Source organism: Triturus cristatus, chromosome 9 (genome assembly GCF_964204655.1).
Source record: "Triturus cristatus chromosome 9, aTriCri1.1, whole genome shotgun sequence".
Lineage (NCBI taxonomy): Eukaryota > Metazoa > Chordata > Amphibia > Caudata > Salamandridae > Triturus > Triturus cristatus.
The window spans coordinates 721,568,937-721,595,569 of NC_140592.1; positions in this window are offsets into that span (position 1 = coordinate 721,568,937).

Here is a 26,633-nt window from a genome sequence, read left to right on the forward strand (position 1 = left end):
TTTTCTCCTTCCTGACTGGTGTGGTCCTTTCTGGTGTGTCGCCGAGCCATCACACCCTTCAAATTCCAGGAAGCCACCTGAGCAATTGCCACTGGTAAGATCCCAGAACCGGACAGACTCCTGGCTGAAGTTTACAATGCAAATGCTCCTCTTTTACCCAATCGTCTGAAGACATTATTTGGCAAAGCCCTGACAGCAGCCTGACTTTCGGCCTTGCTTTGGGAGGCACTGCTCATCACCCTCCCAGAACCTGACAGGGACTCCACAGCACTGGGATCTTATAGACCACTGGCACTTCTCAAAACTGACTACAAAATCTTACCAAGATCATAGTTGACAGACTGGCACCTTTGGTCTCACTACTGGTGCACCCGGACCGAAGTGGGTTTGTTCCAGCCCAAAGAACCTCCCTCAATCTGAGTAGATTCTTTCAGATCTTGGAACACTCCCCTAATTCTGGCCCCAAGCAGGTTGCTTAGTACTGGATCTAGAAAAAGATTTTGATTCACTAGAATAGGCATTTCTGTTTGAGGCGCTGCCGCACCATGGTCTAGGAGCTAGATTCATTCGACTGGTCAAATTTCTTTACACCCAGCCAAAAACCCGGAACCTTCTATCTGATCAAATCCTGATTCACAAGGGCACCTGCCAAGGCTGCCCACTGTCCCCACTCCTTTTTTCTCTGGCCATAGAGCCACTGGCTCATGCATGGGTAGGGCTGGGGAATCCCACTGGGAGATGGTCTACACTTGGTCTCCGTCTACGCAAATGATCTGCACTTTTATCTTAGAGATATCCCCAATGTCCTGACAAACATCACTCAGACACTCAACACGCTCACATAACTTTCTGGGCTCAAGGTTAATTGGACCAAATCCTGTCTCTTTCCACTCACTGCCATGACACCTAATCCTGTGCTTAGCCTTAACAGGGTGCGATTGACATGGTAACCTGTCATGTTCCGCTACTTAGGCATTCAAATCTATCACAGTCCCTCCGACCTCTTTGACAGCAACCATACTAGGGCGGTATTCTCGCTGCAGGCACAGGTTGAGTTCTGGAAGTCACTGCCGTTATCAGTGGCGGGGCGTATAACTCTCGCAAAAATTATTATGCTACTGTGCTTTTTATATTTCTTTGCCAACCTTTCTTTTTACATTAAGAAGTCCTTTTTCTGTTCAGTTGAACAGCTGACAAATGCATTTATCTGGTATGGCACATGCTGTGGGGTGGCTCTAGCTAAATTATACTTACCTACAGACCAGGGTGGCCTTGCTGTTCTGAATTTTGAGCACTACTACTTGGCCACTCAACTGCAATCTGTAGCCTGATTGTTCTCGAGACACTAACTAGGAGACACAGCTACAACCTCCCTAGGGTGGGAGCTTCCTCATATACTACTCTTGTTTCACCCTTGCCCTAAGGTTGCACCACCCTTTCCTCTCTATTTTACTTGTAGCTTACCGCTGTTACAGGCATAGCCTCTTCCTCACAAGGGCAACACAGCCGTATGCCCAGCATCACCTCTCCCAGGCAGACCGAGGGGGAGATTGCTCACCTCCTTGGCAGAGCTGACTCAATGGCACGAGGTGGGTCTTTACACGTTAGGAGACTTGCACAGCGACGGCAGTCTCATTCCTCTTACCAATTTGATTGAAGAAGAGGGGCTACCTCTTGGTCATTTCTTAGTCTTTAATTCACTCATTAGGGCGCTAGGAGTATACACTCTGAGGGATTTACAGCAGGAGCGCCCAATACACCTGACGATCCAATACCTTCACGTTATGGTAATAGGTTGTTAGTTGACATTCTGGTTTGGACTCTGTGCACACACGCAACAGCGCCACACACACCTCAAGTGCCACTGGGAGACGGAACTGGACCGTCCCTCTACAGATAATGAATGGTGTGCAATACTGCAGTATCCTGCCCTCATACTGGGCAATGCCCTCATTTGACTCATACAATACTGTATACTCCACAGGGCATGACACGCCCCTAGCAAGATTAACCCAGGAGCAGCCATGCAGGTAAAAGTGGTGTAGGAGTCGACAGACAATGACGAGGGAAATTACATTTAAAAAAAGAAAACCACTCACCTTGCGCTCGCTGCTTCACTGAGTCGGTGATGAGGCTAGCGCAAGGTAAGTGTTTTTATTTAATTTTCCCTCTCTGCCATGTGTCAGCTCCCCCCCCCACCTCACTGATGCGGTCTGCCTCTGATATTGCTTGCCTGATGCGGATTTTCTGCACATATTCTGGACCTGCCCATCGCTTCACGGGTTCTGGTAGAGCATTACTTCACATTTGATGAGATGCAAAGGGCGTGCCCCATTACACTCATGGGAGATATGCGTGTTGGGCATGCAACGCCCGACCAAGAAGAACAGGGTCACTACCCATTTAATAGATCTAGGTCTGCTGCTGGCCAAATGTCTCATTACCCATAAATGGAGGTGACCCACCCCTCCTGTGATCACTGCCTGGGAATACTCTATGAAAGCGTGGGCACAGGCTGAAAGCATTGCTTTACACAGAGAAGATATCAGGGGTCTGGGCAAGTATCCTATCTGGGATGCTCTTCTCATTGAGTTCCAATCTGTCCTGTTGGAAACTGATGATGACCCCCCACCCCCAGGGGAGCTTTGGCTCTACCAGGGCTGGGTACCCTTTCCCCACCCTCTCCTCCCCCGCCCCCTGGCATGCCGCCTGATTTAGTGCGTATCAGGTACACCAGACTGGATACACCCTCTCCAGACATGTAAATTACTCCAGTTAGTGTAACATTGTGGACAATCATTTATTTGCACAATTGGGAAGGTGCAGGCTTGTTCAAACCTTTTAATGTTTGTTCGTTTTTCCTTTTCCTATTACACTACAGAATATCTTTTTGTTGTTTACATGCAGCAATAATGCTATGCTTCTATTGTAACTATCCCTGCTCGGCCTTCCTTATAAGATGGGCGACCGCACCATTCCATTCAACTTGATTACAGCTGTAATACATACCAAGCAAAAGCATCATGTTTGATATTGTACTGCAGTGTTTATACTGATGTTTGTGGCCTGGCTGAAATATGTATGTTCTACTGTGGAAAGATTCAATAAAAAAGGTTTAAATAAACAAAACAAAAAAACAGGACGGTGACCAAGCCAAGGTCCAGTGAGTTCCAGCACTCAGGTCTGGGACCTATGATAGCAGTGACCCCTGAAGTTCTAAACAAGGCAGAGGACTTCTAAATACCACAAGGCGAACCAAGCAGGGATGACCACCATCACCTTCTGCAACAGGCCTGGACATTATGAAATCAAATTTGAAACCCAATTTTACACCACCACAGAAGTTGAAGGCATCTGCCCACGTCTACTGGCCAAAGTAGGAGCTCCAGAGTCCACTCTCCATGCATCTTTACTGCTGATGGCATGCAACAACTTGAGTAAATACCATTACCCTAATAATCTTATAGTATGCAAGTGGTGTGCTATCTGTAATTAGAACATTGGAATGTTATGTTATGTTATGGATATTTGTAGAATGCATGGCTACCCGAAGACGTCCCAGCACTAGCCGAGAGAGAGGCAGGACACAACAGCTTAATAGGAGGGTTTTTTGAAAAAAAACAAGTTTTCAGACGTTTACGAAAGGGAAGGAGATTTGGTTCTGATCGTAGGTGGAGTGGGAGCGTGTTCCAGAGCATGGCGGAAGTTAAGCAGAAGGAACGACCACCACTTCTCATCCTGTTGATTTTAGGGACCGGAGTCTGGGAGGGTGGTAAGGGGAGACGATGGCTTGGAGGATGGGGGGCCTTTCTTCCAGAAAGATTTGTGGGCAATACATAGAGACTTGAATTGTATTCTGTCCACAACCGGGAGCCAGTGCAGGCCTTGCAAAGTGGCTGTTGGGAATCATAAAAAGCATCCGTGCTGCACAATTCTGGATGACTTGCAGTTTATTTATGGTAGCCCTAGGAGCTCCTAAATACAGAGCATTTCCATAGTTAAGGTGAGAGAGGATTAAAGCCTGGACCATGAGTCTTCTTGCTGAAAAAGGGAGGAGCGTAAGAACTTTACGGAGCATCCGCAGGATGCCATAGCAAGATACTGCTGATTTAGTTGCCTGATGATCAAAAGTGAGTGACTGTTCTAGCCACATGCCTAGACTTTTGATCTGATTTTTGGGTGTGGGTGGGGAGCCAAGAGAGCTTGGCCAAGCTAGGCCGATGCCAGAAATGGGTGAGTTGCCCAGCATCATGAGCTCTGTTGTAATCTCCGTTTAGTTTGAGGAAGGAGAGTTCCATCCATTTGGCGACTCTCTCCAGGCAGGGGCCTAGACTGGACGAGGTGGATTCTGGGTGGTTTAGGGCCACCACTAACTGGGTGTCATCTGCATACGTAACAATGTCTATCCCGAAGGGGAGGACAATCTGTGCCAGTGGCCTCATATCAACATTGAACAACGGCGGGGTCAGAGATGAGCACTGTGGGATGCCGCAGCCAAGTGGGATTTGATCTGACGAGTTGTCCCCTTCAAATACTTGAAAGCTCCTGACCTTGAGGAAGGACTGTAACTAGGAGATGACACTAACTGATAGACCAACATTCCTCAATCTGTGGATCAGGATGTCGTAGTTAACAGGGTTGAAGGCGGCACTGAGGTCCAAGAGGATGATGGCTGTTGATCCTCCTTTGTCTAGGACCACTTTGGCCTTCTCAACCACTGCGAGTAATGCGGTTTCAGTCCCGTGTTGGGTGCGAAATTCAGTTTGAGATGGGTGGAGTATATTATTAGATTCAAGAAAAGCAGAGATAATTGAGTTAATGTGATTGTCTAGCATTTTGCCGATCCCGGGGAGAAGGGAAATAGGGTGATAATTTCCAAGTTTTGAGCGCATTTAAAATCGGAGCGAATGCCACCAGCAGTGCTGTGTTCACTACCTTCTCTGAGCTTATTCTGAGCGTGTCAGCGCCATCAGCTAAGTTTATATCCGGAAGCCCTAATGGGAGTTGGAGGAAGACTTGAGCGTCTCACCTCCAAAATGTCCGCTGTATGGTGGCCCAAGGGAAGTGGGAAAACCCCACTTCCTGGAAAGAAAGAAAGAACAACTCCCTTCACTCAAACAGCAGCCTAGCTGCTGCGGTGGACCGGGGAGCGGAGCAACAGGGGACCGATGAAAGAGGTGAGCAGGTTAAGTGAATGCAGCAGGGAAACAAACAATTTAAACAAATCTAACAGTTACCCACAGATATTGTTAAAAACCAGGGTAAAAACAGGATAAAACAAGTTTTGAGCGAGTTTAAAATCGGAGCGAATGACACCAGCAGTACTGTGTGCACTACCTTCTCTGAGCTTATTCTGTAATTAGAACATTGGAATGTTGAGCGCTCCATTGAAGACAATGGAGTACTTCGGGCTTCTAATGGCTGGTAGAAGCCCGGAGCATCAACATTCCAATGTTTGTTCACAGTTGTTGCTGTGAACAAATGCCTACGGAGCACGGGCTCCATGAGGCCTTTGTTTTGCAAATTAGAATATTCTGCCCTCTATGGGCGGAATGTTCTAATAGCCTTAGAGCCCTCCTTAGCGAACTCTACTGGCCATTAAAGGCCTGCTCCCTTGTTAAAGACCTTTGACTTTCGACTTGGGCCTTTAAGCCTGGAGCAGGCCTTTAATGGCCGGTAGAGCCTGTTACGTCGAGCTGTAAGGCCCTAGTAATTGATGACTACATAATGCGATGGGGTAGCTCAGTATTTACCAATGACATATGACTTGACCTTCAGATCACATGTTAATCTGAATTTCTGAATGGCCTAAATTAGTCCTTCATCTTTCAGACGTTGTTGTATTTTCTCTTAAATAGCTATGATGACTTTGCTAAGCAATAAACAACGGAAAGAGGATCTCACTTACTCTTCTAACCTCCTGGCCATGCAAATACCACCTTAGCCTATCCACATTTTTTGTAACCAGCAGGGCCATATCTGGTAGTGATGGAGCAAGGGCTCGTATAAAAGAGACTTGCTCAAATGCAATCCTCTCATGTAACTCATAACACTGTATTAACAAAGTATTGTGTAAATTAACATGCACCTCATTACATTTTTAGCAAGATGAAGCTTGCATATGTGTTTTACTAACAAGTAACCCAAGTGAGACTTAAACTGGCGGCTAACTTGGGAAACTGTACTGCGCATGCGTGAACTGCATCTACGCAGTATAATGGTCTTTAGCTTGGAGGAAATTTTCTGCAGCTGCACATAAGCATCTAATATGGCCGTTTGAAAGCTCACATGCTAAGCATCCGCCTTGCTGAAACTAAAACATGCTATGTACTAAGTGCTAATGCGGGAAGAGCTATTATAAGCAAATGGGGTTAGAGTAGAGAGATAGGTGGTATACAGTGAAATCATTTTATTTTGACTTTAATATAATTTCTTTTAACCTCTCTACTAGTTCGTATTTGGGCCTCCGAGCGATGCTAATGGTTGTACAGCACGTGACTCCTCACGCAGGTGCAGTAATGACCAGCCAGAAGCCGTGATGGTGTACTTGAATCTCGTCCAAGGCCACATTCGCAACATGTCCTGGGAACCTGATGGACATCATGAAATTTGAACAAGAATAAAGCCACATGAATACAAATTGTTGATAAAGATGTGAATGCGGGTGGGAAATAAAGCTTGGGAAAATAAATCAATGGGCGGAACATTGAACAAAGAACTAAAGAAAATTATTAAACTTAGCATGGTGTGATGATCATCCCCCCTTTGCCTGTCCAATCAGAATTAGGGCTTCCATGAAACTGAAACATTATGGGGTGGTACATGCCATTAGAAAGATATAATTGAGTTAGTTTAGTTAGTTAGTTAAGCTCGTGTTGCCGAGATGCTGAGAGACCGGCATGCTGTCTGAGAGCTGAATAAATGCTGAAGAAGAATCGATTTCCGGACTTAGAATTTGAGCCAATTAATTAGAAGAAGAACCCGGAAGAATTGAGGAGACACATAATGAGAAGAAGATCGCAGAAGAATCGAGGAGGAAGATAGTGTCAGAGAGGGGTGCGACGCAGGCGTCGTACTAGAAGAGGTCATCTATCCTGTCCTGAATCCTGTCCTGTAAACCTGTCCTGAAGTCTTTGTCACCTGAACTTTTGCAGGGGACCCTCCCAGCTCCTTGGCCAATGGGTTGGTTTCCACACCATCCTTGGTAACTATATTTCTGTGTAGTATGTCATTGTGCTGCTCCCTCTATCCTCTCCTATATGAAGTACCGTCAATGTGAAATATCAATTTAATATAGGTGACAGAGTAAAGAATTAATTGACTTTTCTTCCTTGGAGAAACGGAGTTTGTACTGTATTCTTGTTCTGGCTCACATGAATTAACTAGATAAACATTTAAAACTTCTCCCGAGTCTGTGGTTATTTTAGAATGGTAAGGAATATAAATAACTCTGATGTCATTTCACCATCAACAAGTTCCAACTATTAGGTCCATTGACCAGTGGAAAGAACTTTTTGATCAGTGAAAAATTAGTTAAAATTTGACAGGTAACTAATCTCATAAAACATTATTTACTAGTCTATGTGATAGTGTGTGTGCGTTTATGGGCCCAGGTGAGTATATGGTGTTGGAGTACCTAAGGTTGGTAACCCGCTGGATCAGTTTTCTGGTAGCAGAGCAATGGTTAATATTGACTAGTATGGTGATTAGTGACTATAAATTTATGTTTTAACAAACCTGTTTGTGTTACGTTTTATGTTGTCTGGAAATTCCCGGGAAGTGAATAGCGGGTGGTGAATGGAAGCCGCACTGGCCTCCTGAAGAAACCCTCGGCGGACCCCACCGATCTCAAAAACTACAGACCCATCTCCCTGCTCCCGTTCCCAGCTAGAGTAATCGAGAAAGCCATCAACAGCCAACTCGCCACATTCATCGAAGAACACAACATCCTCGACTCCTCCCAATCCGGCTTCAGAAAAAACCACAGTACGGAAACCACCCTCCTTGCCGCAACAGACAACATCCGCACCTTACTGGACAAAGGAGAAACATCAGCCCTCATCCTCCTCGACCTCTCAGCGGCATTCGACACAGTCTCTCACCGCACCCTAATACGCAGACTCCACGACGCAGGGATCCAAGACAAGGCCCTCGACTGGATCCGCTCCTTCCTCTCCGGCAGAACGCAGCGGGTCAGACTCTCCCCTTTCCTCTCGGACCCTACACTTACCACCTGCGGAGTCCCCTGGGGTCCTCCCTCAGCCCTACGCTCTTCAACGTCTACATGGCTCCGCTCACCCCCATTGTCAGAACCTACGGACTCAACATTGTGTCATACGCAGACGACACCCAACTCATCCTCTCCCTGTCCAACGAACCCAACACCGCCAGACACACCTTTCGAGAAGGCATGGAAGCCGTCACCAAATGGATGAAAAACAGCTGCCTCCAACTAAACACCAACAAAACGGAAGTACTCATCATGGGCCCAAACCCAGATGCCTGGAACGACACCTGGTTGCCCCCCGCCCTCGGAAGCCTGGCCACCCCCACGGACCACACACGCAAACTGGGAATCATCTTGGACTCAGAGCTCAAAATGGACTGCCAGATCAACTCTGTCTCGTCCTCCTTCTTCCACACCCTCTGCGTCCTACGCAAGACCTTCAAATGGATCCCCCTCGAACACAGAAAGACCGTAACTCACGCCCTGGTCACCAGCAGGCTCGACTACGGCAACGCACTCTATGCCGGAATAAACAAAAACCTCACCCGCAAGCCACAGAACATTCAAAACGCCGCCGCAAGACTGGTCCTCAACCTGCCAAGACACTGCCACATCTCCCAGCACCTGCTCACTCCACTGGCTCCCCATCGAAGCCAGAGTCACCTTCAATTTGCTAACCCACACTCACAAGGACCTCCACAACACCGGACCAGCATACCTGAACAGCCGACTCAAATTCCACGCACCCCAAAGGACCCTACGATCAGCCCAGCTCTCCAACGCCGTGAACCCCCGCACCAGAAACACCAGATTGGGAGGCCGCTCCTTCTCCTTCTGCGCGGCCAGAGCCTGGAACGACCTTCCGCTCCACCTCAGACAGACAACATCGCACCCCATCTTCGCAAGAAACCTCAAAACCTGGCTCTTCGACAGATTCCCTCCTTGATGGACTGGAACCTGCGACCTCCCCCACCCCCCAGCGCCTTGAGACCCTTACGGGTGAGTAGTCGCGCTTAACAAACACCTGATTGATTGAGGTTACTCGTCTGTTGGAATAACACTGAGAAGCTAGGTAGGGCTGGCAGTGTTAAATTAGGGACTATTTTCTGTGCAAAAGTGAGAGTGATTGATAGCAAAAGAGTTCACTGTTGAAACTTTGGTCTTATATCACCTAGAAGGGGTAACACCGAAGGAGTAACAGGTTCGTCGGAGTTTGAGTGAAGGATAAGCGGAAGGCTTTACTCGCATTGTGTGAAGAGTAAGCGGAAGGTTTTGCTCGTAGCAAAATAAATCAGCTGTCCTTTGGTTTTAGCGGAACAGACAGAGTAGCAAATGTTTTTATGTTGTTATTAATGAAGATCTCATGAAAAGTTGTAAGAAAATAAGTTTTTCGTTTTACCTTGTGAAGGAGGGGTCAGTTGCCGGAGTTGCACTGATATCACAGAAAGCTGCGCTGGGATTGGCTGAAACAGCGGGAGTGTGACTGACGTGAATTTGTAAAGGAGGGGTCAGTAGTGAGGAGTGATACTGACGTCACCGAAAGGCAGCACTAGTATTGGTTAGACGAATAGTGTGAGCCCGAGTTGAATTGGCGAAAAAGAAAAAAAGCAGCGTTGGGATTGGTCGAAACTCGGAGTGTGAGTAAGAATCTAATTGGTTATCAAAAATAGAAGCCGTAATGATATTGGACAGTGGAGTTTGTATGTGGAAATACGATCCGACATTAATAGGGAATCACCCAGACAGGAGATATTTAGGATTTGCAAGAGACGGATATATAAAAAGATCATCATCTAAAATGTACGGGGAAAAGAGAAAAATGTCGTTTAGGCAGAAAATTATTTAAAAAAAGATAAACCCATTAAGACGAGAGAGGGAATTCTTATCCCTCCACCGGAGACACCTACCTCATTTATGATGATGGAGAGAGGCTACCATACCTGTGTGTGGTTAGAAAATTGGATAGAATACACTAAAACTGATGGAGTGTTGGCTTTCCCAGAAAATGGTACGTTCAATGGGACAATTCTTCATAATTTAAGATTACGGATGACTGAATTAGAGCCCCGACCTAGATTAACACAATATGAGGCATTAGAAGAATGGGAAACTGAGGCATTTGAGCGCAACAGATCCAGAAGTAGTGGGAGTTATAGGGGAATTTTCCCTAGACAAATGCGGGATTCACGAGAGAGCCAGATGAAACAATGTAGACAAGCAATGATTACGGAAGGACTGTATCCTGTATTAATGGCTGAAGAACAGTCAGGGAGCAAGTGTACAGAGAAAACTAAGAATTTGACAAGAATAGGTTATGGGGAATCAGAAGATGAGTTTATGGAGGACATCCTAATGAAAAATCCTCCACCATATCAGGAAGGACCAAGTATGACTACTCCGAGTGCCCCTGTTTTAGGAACACCTATAGTTCCACAAGTAATACATGATTGAATACAGAAAATAACCCAATTGCAAACACACCCTGAAGCATTGACTATTACAGTGACTATAGGTCCTGTTGTTCCATTGTATGGGGATAAACTGAACAGTCCCAAACCACCAGTCATTACAACTCCTACCATTGAACCTAGAAAGGAAAATATAATAATTGATGATCAAGCTAGTGAGTGTGATTCGATAATTTTACTAATGGATGTACCGATAGGTGGACAAATAAATGACACCTCAAGAAGAGTTACACCTAGCTATTCAAAAGAGATACATTTAGAAACATCTACAGGAACTAAAAGTGCCACAATAGTGTCCCTGGAAGAATTAGAGAGATGGGCACAGGGAATGGATAAACCAAAACAACCAATGAAGATTTTAGATATTTAAAAACTGAAAATAGAATTGGAAGAAATGATAGCTGGAAATGTGGGATTAGATAGATTAAAAGTTTACAGTGAGGAAGAATTACTGTTCATTTGTAGAAGTATCACTAGAAATACTAAGATATTTCATGAAAAATTGACAGATCTTGCCTCTGAATTGGGGATTGAAATAGGGAGATCAAAAGTACTACAGAAGCCCTATAGAGCTGAATTTACTGATAAAGATTTGGAAAATATGAATGTGTCCGGAAGAAAATTACAGATTAAGGAATTAATGGCCATTTTACAAAAATGGGGAGAATTAGACAAATGGAAAGCTAGGTGGATGAGGAAAAAAGAAGAAGCTCAGGCAAATCGAACAACATCTGAATTCTTATTGAAATAATCTGGAAAGGTAGAAAGATTGTGTCCAATGAGAGAAGTTACGGGAGGAGGACATGTACGTTTCTTGGACTCAACTAGATATTTTGTCATTTACTAGTGATTTCTCAAAATTAAGAGAAAAACCCGTTGAATAGTACCCACAGGTTGAAAGGTTTGTGAAGGTTTCGAAGGTTTTGTTGAAAGATTTGGATGGTCTGTTTGACATAGTGGTGCCTATTGATTTATGGACAGAATGTAAGATCACAGTTGATTGGCCTAGTGAAGAATACCCGAGAGATGAGAAAACAGGAGCCCCTTCAGAGGAGGTTATGAAGAAATATCACCAGCTGATCACTTTCTTGAAAGGGAAAATCCCACCAAAAGAAACAGATTGGGTAAAAATTGATAGAACAACACATGAAATAAATGAGACTGAACATGCCTATTATGAGCGTCTGTTACAGGTTTTCAAGCAATATAGCGGGTTTGAGAATATCGGAGACAAAGGCATGGGACATTTTGTATATCGTTTTGTGTCTGGTTTAAGACCAGAAATCTCCCAGATGATTCAGCAGCACATGTTGAGCTGGCAGGCAAAGCCTATTGATGAAATTTTAAAATATGCCAAGTATTGCAGAGATGACATTGATAATAGACGTAAAAAGTTGGAAGAAAAGGTGATGTGGGCACAAGTAAAATTAGCAGAACATCAGGATCAAATTAAATAGTCAGAATGATGATCAAGTGAAAGGACAGGGTCAGAATAATAACAATTGGGGAAAACCTAGGGGACGAATGAGTAGGGAGGAAGCAAAGAAGAAATTTCTTTGTCACGGGTGTGGAAAATTGGGGCATTGGAAGAACGAGTGTAAAAATATTCAGAATAATAATGTCCCAAATCAAAATTTAAATCCACAGACGCAGAATGAGGTGATAATGAGTCAACCGCAGCAGGTATGCCAAATTGTGTGACCAGAGCAAAGTACAGTGTGGACACCTGATTTTCAGGAGATAGTGGTAAGATAAAATGAGTAACTTCACAATTTCTTTTGCAGGACAGTCACCTTTTTGGAGAAGATCAATGATGGTGCCTGAGGGGGGGAAGAGGAGTGCGTTCTTGTCGCATCCTTACCGGTAGATGAGTCAGGTCCATATATTGATGGGAAGGTAGAAGGAAAATATATTACCTTTTTGTTGGACATTGGTGCTGCCCATTCTACTGTGAGAACAGCAGACATCCCAAACCTACCCCACTCGGTAGAAGCCATCCAAGTAGTAGGCGTTACAAATAAACAGATTAGAACCCCAATCCCAGAACCCATGGAGGTGCGCATTGGTAATTTCAGAGAAATGTACACATTTGTAGTGTGCGATTCTAGTCCAGTAAATTTGCTACGAAGAGACTTATTGTGCAAAATGAATTGCACAATTTTTTGCACACCGGATGGTGTTGCAATTCAGACCCCTGATGAAGATGGTGTCTATAAAATAATGCTGGCAAAACAAGGTACAGAAGTAGACAAGATGTATGAAATGATGACAAAAGATGATTTACCAGATGAACTGAAAAACACAGTGAATCCAGAAGTGTGGGATTTCACTGGAAAAAAAAGTAGGGTTAATGACAAATGTAGACCGATTGAAGGTTACTGTAAAGGAAGGTGCAGTTTACCCAAATACTAGCAATACAAAATGAGCCCCGAAGTTAAAGCATGTGTTGCTGCAGAAATTGATCGAATGGTTAAACAAGGTATTTTAAAAGACATAATGAGCAGTCCTTGTAATTCACCTATAATTGGCATTAAGAAACCTAGCGGAAAATACAGAATAGTTCAAGATTTAGGAAAAATCAATAAAATTGTTGTGCCTTGTTGTCTTGTAGTGCCAAATCCAGCAGTGATTCTGTATCAAATACCACTGAATGCAGGATTCTTTACTGTAATTGATTTATGTCAAGAATTCTTTTCTTTTCCTTTACACCCAGACAGCCAATACCTTTTTTTAATTTAAGTTTGAGGACCATATTTTAGTCTGGAATCGAGTTCCTCAAGAGTACACAGAAAGTCCATCAATATTCAATCAAATTTTGAAGAAGTGTTTAGAAACTTTAGCGATGCCCATAAAATCAGTTCTAGTCCAGTACATCGATGACTTGTTAATAGCTTCAAAGTCGGAAGATGATTGTGCTACTGAATCAATTGCCTTGTTAAATTATTTGGCGGATGGGGGACACAAAGTATCTCCAGGAAAATTATAGTTTTGTCGAACTGAAGTCAAATATTTAGGACACTAAATAGAAAGAGGAGTGAAAAAAGAGCCCCCTGAAAGAATAAAAATAATAAAGCAAATGCAGTTACCACAAACTCAGAGAGAAATAAGGATGTTTCTTGACGTATTGGATTCTTGTAGGCAGTGGACTGCAGGTTAGCCAAACACCTAATACAAATGACACGTAAGCGGGCTAAGGACCCAGTAGTTTGGGATGATAAAAGCATGGAAGTTTTTGTGAAATTACGAAATTGTTTGTGTGAAGCTCCAGCTCTAGGTATGCCAGATTATACAAAAGAATTTGCACTCTTTTGTTGTGAAAGAGAAAATTGTGCCCTTTCAGTATTAATCCAACAACATGGTTTGATGAGACATCCAGTAGAATATTTTTATGCTACCTTGGACCCTGTAGCGTCAGCATTGCCTGGTTGTTTAAAAGCAGTAACTGCTACTTGCACAAGTCTAGAACAAAATGAGTCCATTGTGATGGGACATCCAGTAAAAGTGTATGTTCCACATTCAGTCGAGATTCTTCTTACAAGAACTCGAACGCAGTACCTTACCCCTAGTCGAATGACTAAGTACAAAATAAATATTTTAGGAGCAGAAAACATGACCGTGGTTCGGTGTACTATACTTAACCCAGCTACCTTAATGCCAGATGTACGTGGGGAAGAAGTGAGAGATGAAGTTGAGCATGACTGTTTGGACGTTACTGAATTATGCACAAGCCCCGTCCAGACATACAAGAAGAGCTCCTGAAAGAAACTGAGCATGAGCTATTTGGAGATGGCTCGTGCATGAGACATAAGGAAGGAGGATTAAGTGCTGCTTATGCTGTATGCACGTTGGCTGGAATAGTCGAAGCATCCTATTTACCAGGAGTCAAGTCTGCACAAGTAGCCAAATTGATAGCTTTAATTAAATCATGTCAAATTGGGGAAAATTGGAAAGTAACCATTTACACTGATAGCCAGTATGGTTATGGAGTTGTGCATGACTTTGGCCAGCTCTGGATACAGAGGGATTGCATGGCTTCTTCAGGAACCCCAATTAAAAATTGAAAATTTGTGAAAGAACTGTTATTGCCAAAAGAAGTGGCGGTGGTCAACTGTGCTGCTCATCAGTCAGGAGATAACTATGTGGTAGCTGGTAATCGATATGCTGACCAAGTTGCCCAGTACTGTGCCAGGAAGAAAATGGCACTAAACAGGAAAATTTAAACAAGTGGAATCAAATGCCAACTTATGCTACTCTCAGGAATAGAAACATGGGAGGAAGTAAGACAACTGCAGGATGAAGTGGAAGTGAGTGAAAAGGAAGAGTGGATAAAAGTAGGATGCCAGAGAAGAACAGAGGATGATGTATGGATTTATTTAGATGGTAGGCCAGTAATGCCAGATTGTTTACTTTCACAAATGGCCAGATTGTATCATGGAGACACACATGTAGGCAGGGATGCCATGATCAGGCTCTTTAGACAAGATTGGTATAATCTGAAGTTTAGGGCTGTCGCAGAGAGCCTTTGCCAGCGATGTTTAACCTGTCAACAAATAAATCCAGGCAGGAAAACAGTGGTCAGTTGGGGTAGAATTAGAAAAGCAGAAGGACCATTTGTAACGTTGCAGGTGGATTTCATACAATTACCACCCTGCAGGGGATTGAAGTATGTTCTTGATATTGTTTGTGTGTTTTCCTGGTGGGTGGAGGCATACCCAACTAGGAGGAATGCCAGCATAACAGTTGCCAAACTGCTGTTAAGGGAGCTAATTCCACAGTTTGGTTTTCCAGTAACTTTGGAATCAGATAGAGGATCTCATTTTAATAATGAAATAATTTGATTAATCTGTGAAGCATTTAAAATTGAGCAAAAACTGCACTGTGCTTATCGCCCAGAGGCTTCTGGAGTGGTGGAACAAGTGAATGGCACAATCAAAACAAGACTGGCAAAGGTGTGTGCATCCACTTCTCTTGAATGGCTAGATGCATAACCTCTTGTTCTGATGGGACTCATAAGTATTCCTGACAGAAACACAGGATTGAGTCCCCATGAAATTCTCATGGGAAGAGCAATGAGACAAGCATTTATACCTGGACACAAACTATTGAAAATAGCTGATGAGCTGGTATCAGACTATGGTAAAGGATTGGCTGACCTAGTGCGTTCTGTCTCTCATCAGGTCGGAGAAGACGCAGTTGCCAGGCAGCCGAATCAAGCACATGATCTGAATCCCGGAGACTGGGTGGTGGTGAAGAATCACACCTGAGAGTCGTGCCTAGCACCCAGGTGGGATAAGCCTCATCAGGTTATACTGGTCACAACAACAGCAGTGAAATGTGCAGGTATACCTAACTGGATCCATGCCAGTCATACCAAAAGAGTTCCAGCTCCTGACGAAGAGGGACCTCAACTAACTCCTGCAGTTGAGGCCGCTGAAGGTTGTGCAGTTGAAGGATCTAAAATAACAGATCCTGAAGTAGCTGATCAGGAACAACCGAGCACAAGTTAGGAAGACTGGATACCAGTGGTTGACATACCTGAAGTGATCATTAAAACAAGAAGCAGAACAAAACTAGAAAGGCAGGAAACTAGTGAGGATCAGACAGGGGTAGAAGAACAAGCTCAGGAAAGGGTGAATTAAACTGTTGAAGACCCTGAGCAGGACCAGACAAGGAGAGAAAAATATACTCAGACAGAGGTGAATCAAAACATTCACGAATCTGAGGAGGGACAGTCAGGACAAGCAGAACACGTTTAGGCTGCAGAAACACAAAGGGCAGTAAGACCTGAGCAGGACCAGTTAGGATCAGAAGAACAAGTTCAGGAAGAAGAAGAAGTTGAAATTAGACCTGACCAGGACCAGATAGAGGAAGAAGAACACTTTAAGGCAGATGATGTCACAAAAATAAGCCCTGAACAAGGACAGATAGAGAGGAACTCTGAAGACGAAGATAATCAAATTGTGCCACAACATAACGAAAATAAAAGAATACTTGAAAGAGACGAGGAAAGTGAAAGTGCAGTACAAGCCAAAAAGGTCATAAAAGGTGATAATTGGCCTGGTGGTGTTAAAAGATTAAAAAATCACTTAAAGACAATAAATGAAGAACCAGAACAAGTAAATGAAATCTCTAGTCAGTCTACAGAATTGATTGCAAAACCCCGGCGAAGGAGTCAATGACTGCAAATTTTGAACAATAAGTTCAAAGGTCCTGAATGGACCTATGTGATTCTTGAAGATTTTGAAAATCTAGATTTGAATGAAGAAAGTGAAGAAGAATTAATTGTTGAACAGATTGATGAGGGAGAAGTGAGACCTCCTTGAAAATCAAATTTAAAAAACTCATAAAATATAGCAAAGAAAAGAAGAGAAATCTTCTTAAACTAAAATGGCTGATGATAGGGTTACTGGAAGACCAAAACAAAATTGTGTAAATAAATGTTATAGAATATGTATATGTAGCATAATTTTAGTACTCATATTTTGGTTAATATTAACAATAGCCGTCCCTTATTAGATGGTAACAGAAAAGAAAAATAACACAGACACTAATGGAAAGGTAGCTAACATAAAAGGAAATAGAATAGAATCAGAAGCACCAGATGAGGTAGACCTAGATCATACTGTGAAAAATAACGACACTGCTTTAAATGTATTCACAAAGTTATTAGTTCAGTATGTAGACACTATGAAGGTTAGGGATTGTTACGTATGTATGAAATTACCAGCATCAGTAGCAGAAGGTGTCACATATCACCAGTTACCGTTAACATATGGTATTTCATGTAGTATTTTATCAAGTTTATTTTATAGGACCGGAAAGGTACAGTATTATTATTCTAACGTAGATGTGACTTTTTCAGAGGTTCCTATTCGAAAGAGTATGAATCCAGTTCTTAGTACTAAAGATGCACAGTTTATGGGTGAATATTTCTTAACTATGAAGACAATAGACATAGCAGAAGCACACAAAAACAACCTAACATGTTCATTACACGAAGAAGAAAAGTTATTTTTTAATTTAGTGGAGGAAAGGAGACAGGATTTCCAAAGAAAGGCTTCTGAAAAGAAACCTCAGATTCCTCAATGGGTTGAGAAAGAGGGAATTTATACAGCTGGCAAGACTCATGCTACGATGTCCCTAGTTTTTGAGAAGAAAGGTAAGATCTGCCTCCATAGATTAAAAACTGACTATAACAATGTATTTATTGGTTCCAGTGAATGTGAAGATAACTTTTTGGTAATTGGAGGATGGGGACTAAAAGGGGGAACAGATCTAGTATTTCCTGGAATCTATTATGTGTGTGGGAATAAAGCTTATTTTAGGCTGCCTGCACGATGGTATGGGAGTTGCTATTTTGGAATAGTATTCCCTAAATTCTATCAGGTAAAAAGAATTACTGGAAGCAATGAAAACACAAATGAACTAACACGTAAGAAAAGAGCTAGTTTTTCAGAAATAGTAGGTGACATATTTAGTGCATTGATACCTTCAGTGGGAGTCATTCTAAATTCACGTAAGATTTGTCAGTTATCTACAGTGGTTGATCGTCTATTGACTGATACTGCTGGAGGATTCTTGATGATCAACACGGAAATGGTTGCAATTAGATCAATGGTTTTGCAAAATCGACTTGCTCTTGATATATTATTGGCAAAAGAGGGCGGAGTCTGTAAAATGCTGAAAGCGCAACAATGTTGCATTTATATTCCTGATAAAAGCGTTGAAATCGGAGGGTACATTAAAAATATTTCGAAATTGGAAGAAGATTTAAAACCACTGGAAGTTGATAGTGTATGGAAGAAATTAACAAATAGTCTTACTTCAATAGGGGCTTGGTTTACTAATATAGGCAAAGGTCTTATAGGTCAAATAATATTACCTATACTTGGAATAATATTAATAGTCTTAGCAATAATGACATGGCACAAATGTTGCAGAAAAGGAAAGAGATATGAAGTAAGTGAAAAAGGAAAGAAAAGAAAGTATGAAGAAATTCAATTAGAAGAAAGAAAGACGAGCTACACAAAAAGATGAAAAACTTAAAAGATAAAAATGAAGAAGGAACTGAAAAGACTGGCAAGGGAATTGAGATGTGCTAAAGCTGGCATCTGGTTTGGTGATGGGTAATTTTGTGATGGCACAAATGCCATCAGAGAGGGGATTGATGGAGCAAGGGCTTATATAAAAGAGACTTGCTTGGATGCAATCCTCTCATGTAACTCATAACACTGTATTAATAAAGTATTGTGTAAATTAACATGCACCTCATTACATTTTTAGCAAGATGAAGCTTGCATATGTGTTTTACTAAGAAGTAACCCGAGTGAGACTTGAAATGGCTGCTAACGCGGGAAACTGTACTGCGCATGCGTCAACTGCATCTACATAGTATGACTGTCTTTCGCTTGGAGGGAATTTTCTGCAGCTGCGCATAAGCATCTAATATGGCCGCTTGAAAGCTCACATGCTAAGCATCTGCCTTGCTGAAACTAAAACATGCTATGTACTAAATGCTAATGCGGGAAGAGCCATTATAAGTAAATGAGGTTAAAGTATAGATAAGTGGTATACAGTGAAATCATTTTATTTTGAATTTAATATAATTTTTTTTGACCTCTCTACTAGTTCGTATTTGGGCCTCCGAGCGAAGCTAATGGTTGTACAGCACGTGACTCCTCATGCAGGCACAGTAATGACCAGCTAGAAGCCGTGATGGTGTACCTGAATCTCATCCAAGAGAACATTCGCAACATGTCCTGGGAACCTGATGGACATCCTGAAATTTGAACAAGAATAAAGTCACATGTATACAAATTGTTTATAAAGATTTGAATGTGGATGGGAAATAAAGCTTGGGAAAATAAATAAATGGTTGGGAACATTGAACACAGAACTAAAGAAAATTATTCAACTTAGCCTGGTGTGATGATCACCCCCCCCCCCCCCCTTGCCTGTCCAATCAGAATTAGGGCTTCCATGAAACTGAGACATTATGGGGTGGTACATGCCATTAGAAACATATAATTGAAGTAGTTTAATTAGTTAGTTAAGCTTGTGTTGCCGAGATGCTGAGAGACCGGGATGCTGTCTGAGAGCTGAACAAATGCTGAAGAAGAATCGATTTCCAGACTTAAAATTTGAGACAATTAATTAGAAGAAGATAACAGAAGAATCGAGAAGGCGCTTAATTAGAAGAAGATTGCGGAAGAATCGAGGATGAAGATAGTGTCATAGTAGGGTGCGACGAAGGCATCGTATCTAGAAGAGGTCATCTATCCAGTCCTGAATCCTGTCCTGTAAACCTGTCCTGAAGTCTTTGTCACCTGAAATTTTCCAGGGAACCCTCCCAGGTCCTTGGCCAAGGGGTTGGTTTCCACACCATCCTAGGTAACTATAATTCTGTGTAGTATGTCATTGTGCTGCTCTTTCTATCCTCTCCTTTCTGAAGTACTGTCATTGTGAAATATACATTTAATATAGGTGACAGAGTAAAGAACAATTGACTTTTCTTCCTTGGAGAAACGGAGTTTGTACTGTATTCTTGTTATGGCTCACATGAATTAACTAGATAAACATTTAAAACTTCTCCCGAATCTGTGGTTATTTCAGAATGGTAAGGAATATAAATAACCGTGATGTCATTTCACCATCAACTAGTTCCAACTATTAGGTCCATTGACCAGAGGAAAGAACTTTTTAATCAGTGAAAGATTAGTTAAAATTTGACAGGTAATTAATCTCATAAAACATTATAAAATTGACCCCAGCGGTATTTACTAGCCTATGTGATAGTGTGTGTGTGTTCATGGGCCCAGGTGAGTATATGGAGTTGGAGTAACTAAGATTGGTAACCCGCTGGATCAGTAGGACAATAATGCAAATGCAATAAGTGGTAATGTTCACAGGACATAAAGTTCTCTGCAGGGAGTATGCCTTTTGTTCAAAAAGTCTGCTGCAGAATTAGAATGTATGCAATAACTTAGGACCAAATGTCAAATAAAAGTAGTTCTGGGTTAAAAGAGGTTTCTTAGCTTGATGGAATGTGAGGTAGAACTAATGGGGCATTGTGGTGGAGATCAAGGGATTGAGCGCATTAAGAGGGAGTCAGGGTGCACTGAAAGAGGGCCATCACCTAGGAGGAACTGGAAAATAAAGGAAGAGAGGGTATAGAAGTCAGACTGAGATGGATCATTTGAAATGAGGAGAGAGTAAAATCTAGAGGTGGGCAAGCCAGATAATTCATGGGACACGCCAAGCTAGAGCCGAGCCAGGGGTCTGGGTTGGCTCCAAGAGTCTAAATACGAGCCGAGCCCAAAAAAACCTATATTGCTATGAAAATTGTGAATTTTTTAAAGCACAACATAAAACGTAGTCACGCAACACAATAGACAGCAGTTATTTAGAACACAACAGGCCAGTCGCAGCCGGTGCAGGTAAGCACAGAGGGGCGATGGAGCGGGGTGAGGCGGGGGAGTAGAGATATGACGGAATAGGTTTTATTAAATTATTTAATTTCACCTATTCCGTCGTCTGTCGACTACCCCCCCAGCCCCGCCTCACCGTGCTTACCTGCACTGGCCGCCGCTGCAACAGTCAGCAGCCACATAACATTGCATACACCTGGCACCTAACATAGAAACAGCTACATATACAAATCATAACACAGAACAGACAGCCACCAGATAAGTTAAACAGTAAGTCCATATTTTTTAACCCAGACAGCAGCATCTACAAATGATATTACATACCATAATACAGACAGCAGCCACATAATATAGCACACACCAGATACATAGCATAACCTGACAAGAGTTGCAATTTACATATTATATCCTAGAGCTATAAAACACGCATAAACAGCAGCCACACACAGCATAACAGACATCAGTTACATATTACATAACACAACAGCAACTACATAACCTAGCATACACCTGCTACATAACATAATATTTACAGCAGCTACATAAAAGAACACCAGCTACAAATTTTACATCGCGTAAAATGGCATAAGCAGAAGCTAGATATAATTGATAGCAACAATAGGGTACATTTAATACACAGCAGTTACATATTATATAGCATAGCATACCACAGTCAGCATCTACAACATAAAATTATACAGTAAGTAACTAACTGGCACATGCATCAACGTAGGCTTTTGCGATTCCTTAATTGCGATTATTAAGGAATCGCAATTAAGGAATTGCAAAAGCCTATGCATGTAGGAATCGCTATAAAAATAGCGATTCCTACACATTCCTTAATTGCGACTCACAAATTGCAAGTCGCAATTAAGGAATGCTGTCCCATTCATTCCTATGGGCCTTCAGGCCCATAGGAATGAATTGGAGATTGCATGAGCAATTTGCGAGTACCAGTAGGTACTCGCAAATTGCTCATGCAATTTCAAGGGTGCAAGGGTGTCAAAATGACATCCTTTTGCACCCCTGAAATTGATCTGCGCAAATATGTTGCACACACACATGCCTTAAGGGCATGTGTGTGCGCAACATGAAACTTTGAAAAATGCACAAAAGTGAATTTTTCAAAGTTTTTGCAAATTACCATGAAGTTCAACTTCATGGTAATTTGCTCCCCCTATTAGCGAAATCGCTAATTTTTTTTACTTTAATGCATAGCATTTAAGGAATCTCAATTTGGGATTCCTTAAATGCAATCGCAATTTAAGTAATCGCAATTTAGAGATTCCTTAAATTGCGATTTTTGCATTTGGGATGATGCATCCCAAATGCAAAAATACCAGTCGCAAAGGGGCAGATTCAGAGGATCTGCCCATTTGCGACCGGTTTTTCCTTTGATGCATGTGCCTGTAAGAGGATGATGGCAGAGTGCAGGGTGCACTTATCTGTATTGTGCGATAGCGTTCCCCTCCTCCTGGATAAGAACATTTGGGCTTAGGTGTGGAGCTCAGTGCTCCTTTGACCTAATTGTAATCGTAATTGCATTTATTACTAACCCTGACGAAGCATCAAAACGCGTTACGATGAGTAGCACACTACTCCGGAACCCAAAAAGGATTAGTGGTGAATTAGTATAGGGAAATATTATTTGAACAGCGAGAATGTGAGTCTGGCATTTGGATTGGAAAAGGATAGTGGAGGAATAGAAGAGGGAAGGGTTTACATTTACATATCGCTTGCACCCCTGATGAGGGCTCAAAGCGCTTTTCGGTGAGTAGCAAGCTACTCTGGAACCCAAACAGGATTAGTGGTGAATTAGCATAGGGAAATATGGAAATTATTTTGGCCGGTGGACATGTAAGTCTGTTAATTGGATTGAAAAAGGAGCATGCATCTCCTCCCTCACACTCTACGTGGGCCATCAGAAGACTAATCTATTATCCAACCTGGAGGATGTTGTTGATGCTTCTTTTTATGAATTTAAAAAAAAAAAAAATGTACTAGCGGTTAGTGATTTAATACTATTTTAAGAGTTTTTAAAACTATATTTATTATTAATTGTATTTTTAACTTCTAAAATTTCCACCCAGGCGAAATGTGATTGATAATGAATTATGAAAGTATGAAATTGACTCTCGGAAGCAACGGATATTATGAATAGGTTAGCTTACTTGACCCCTTTTCCCCTTTTGTCTTGAGTTGGCAATTGTTAAAATGTAAGAAATGTTTTTTTTTTTTATTGTTCTTTTGTGGAAATGTGGATTTTCCTGGTCAGTTATGTCCCCTATCTTGGACCCCAACGGTTCTATGTGCATGTCACAAGTACATGTATGTTCCCTCCAGTTCCAGTTATGAAGACGCAAATACATGTGCGTCCACCGTCAACATGTCCTCTGTCAGATCCGCCATGAATAGGCCGGATATTCCATTCCCAAATATGAAAGGCCACCGGCTTTATATGGTTCACTTATGCCATTTTACAGTCCAGGCAAGTAGGCCCTGATTCTGTCATCAAAACTCCTCTTGCCTTCTGTCTCTGAAAGCTCCAGTCTGAGCCTGCATCTGTGACCATGAACTTTGTCTCATTCTCTGCGCGGCTCACGAAGCCTGACATCAGCCTATTCTCTGCCAAGAACTGTATTTCACCTTCGAATTATCTGCTTCCCCCTCAGCCGATGCATTCCTGCCTAGTAGTTTAAGTAAACATTCTTCCAGTTACCAAGCAAAAGGCCCGGCTTCTCTGTCCTCATGCAAGTAATTCATAGCCCTGTTACTAGGGAATATTCCTACCCCCTCGCATTCAGTGTAGACACTTAGACGCTTGTACACGCACGCACAGTCAGTATAGAATAGATTCTGTCCAAGAGTCCTTCTTTTGTGGATAACATAGTTCTTTAAACATAGGATGTTAGATATGATTTGGGATCAGGTTGACTTGACCCCCCAGACTTTTCGTCTCCACATGTAGAGCTAATGTCAAGTCCCCTTCACCCCCTAGTTACACGTCAATTACACGTCATGCTGCTGCGCGCGCATCTATGCCAAGTATTATCTTATAGATCCACCTATGTATGACATCATAACCAATCATGTTCCTTTTTACTCCTTATTACACCCATTTTCGGTTACGCAGGTAAAACGTCAATTTCCTTATCAATTGTTACGCCTACTGTATTCGCTTCATTGTAATGTATGTACTATAAAAGTTACTTCTTGTCAATAAAGTATGTACTTCACTTCCTGAACCCCCGTGGTGATGGAACTTGGAGCATCCGATTATAATCGATCATTGGAATAAAGCCCATTCCGAACCTCTAATATCACGGATTCTGCCTCTCATTTTACTGAGCTATTTTATTATGATTCTGTATCAAATTCAGTCCCGGTAAAGGAATTTTATTTACCACATGATGGCGCCCGAACAGGGACACTTTCTCATCTCACGCGCCGGCGGTGAGTTGTAGGCCCGGTCTCCTGCCACAGCTGGACGGACCATTACGCGTACCAGCAGGATTTCCTGTATCTCCCTCCGGTCAAGCGGGGGCGACTGAGACTGCGATCAACACCCAGACGAGGCGGTGAGAAGTGCGAAGTATCCCGACCAGAGCCTAGCTGAGAGAGCAAGATCCGAGGTATACAGAGACCCACCAGTTCGAAGTCAAGTCCAGTTTCAGACGAGTCGAGTCGAGTCCAGTCCGGTTCAAGTTCAAGTTACCGAGGCCTTCCGTTTCCGAAGCTACCCGGTGAGTACCATTACTGGGGAGGCATTTCTGACGTGCACATAGGTTGTGCCGGTCAAGACGGGTTTGGGTACACAAATCCGGTCTGCACTGTTTTAGCAGTGTATCTGTACTGTTTAGCAGTATATCAAGTATTCCGAAGTATCTAGTTATTGTCAAGAATTATGCTTGGTGATTAGTTATGCAGACGATCATCATTGGTGTTTATTTTAAAGGTTAAAAATGTTTAATGTTTAATGTTTAATGTGTTAAACGTCCTGCATATTGTGGTATGAATGGTTGTTCATTATTGTGTTTATTGTATTAAGTTTGTTCAAGATCAAGTATCGGATCAGTTGTCAATATGCCACTCTTTTCGAAATTAAGACAGATCACTACTAGAAAAGGGGTACTTGAAGAAGCCGTCCCTATTCCTCCTAGGGATACTCCAGGGCACTTCATGTATCACAAACATGGCTTAGACGCTATATTATTTCTTGATTTATGGGTAGACTACACCAAGGGATTGCCAGAAAGTCAGAGGTGGCCCGCAGCGGGGACCTGGGATGCAGAATGCATCATGAAAGTCGAGGAAGAGTTATGGAAAAGGAAAGTCAGACAGTCACAGAAAGACGCCGTTGAGTTATGGCGTAAAGAATCTCATAGACGTACAGAAAAAGCACGTAGACAGGAAGAGAAGAGTAAAGAAAGTTCAAATAAAGTTCGAGAAAATCTATTAATTGAGGAAGGTATCCGAGTGAAATCAGAACAAGTAGATAGACAAAGAAATGCCCTCATGAGTGGTATGTATCCCCTTCTAGCCGAAGGCTTACCTAAGGCTACTCCAGAGATACCGAAAGACTTGCCACCCCCATTATTCCCAATTAAGGTACATCCTAAGGGGCATCCTAGAACCGCAGAAGATGTTTTTCTTTCCTCATATTTAGATGACGTAGCTCCCGAGTATGCTAATTCCGCCCCACATAGACCGCATACCAGGGAGGTCCAACGCCAAGATCCAGCACCCGTATCCCTACAGCAACAAATCGAGTTACAAGTTCCGGCAAGCACATCTGTTTCTGCATCTGTCCCTACAGGTACTTCTATAGCTGTGTCCACACCTATAGTTGCTGTGTCACGTTCGACGAATCCTTTCACACCCGACGCCCCAGATGGGGCCACGGGAGGTGCTACCAATATTTTTTCCACGCCACCTAGAATAAATAAACTTATTTTTCAAGAGTCAGCGCATTCACGTACACCCAAATTCGTAAGTGACCGTGCGCTTAAGGAACTTCTTATAGATTGTAGATATGACCCGGTGACCGGTAAAGAGGACGAAATGATCCTGGCATCATTACGTATCAGACGAGCCGCAGTGTATTTAGCGAAGTTACCAGGAATGACTGCGCATCTAGACAAAATATACCATTTTGTCCAAACAGGGCGAGATCCAGAATGTATTAACAGAGCTATGGAATACCAGAAAGTAGAGATACAGGGGGAACTGTTACGTTTCCTCATAAACTGTGTGATCAGAAATCAAGACCGACCGGGGGTAGACCCGGATGCAATGCAAATTCTTACAAGATGGAGCCAGAATATATCAGAAGGGAGACACGATAAGCAAAATTGTATAATAGCCATGTGCCGAAAGATCCGTAAAGAAATAGAACGCCTACACGAAGAGAGATTAGAGGCAGACGAGTTCGAACAAAGCGAGGAAGAAGGGTCAGGACCGCCCGCGGGACAGTCGGACACCATAGCCTATGTAGGTAGAGGAAGATCTTGT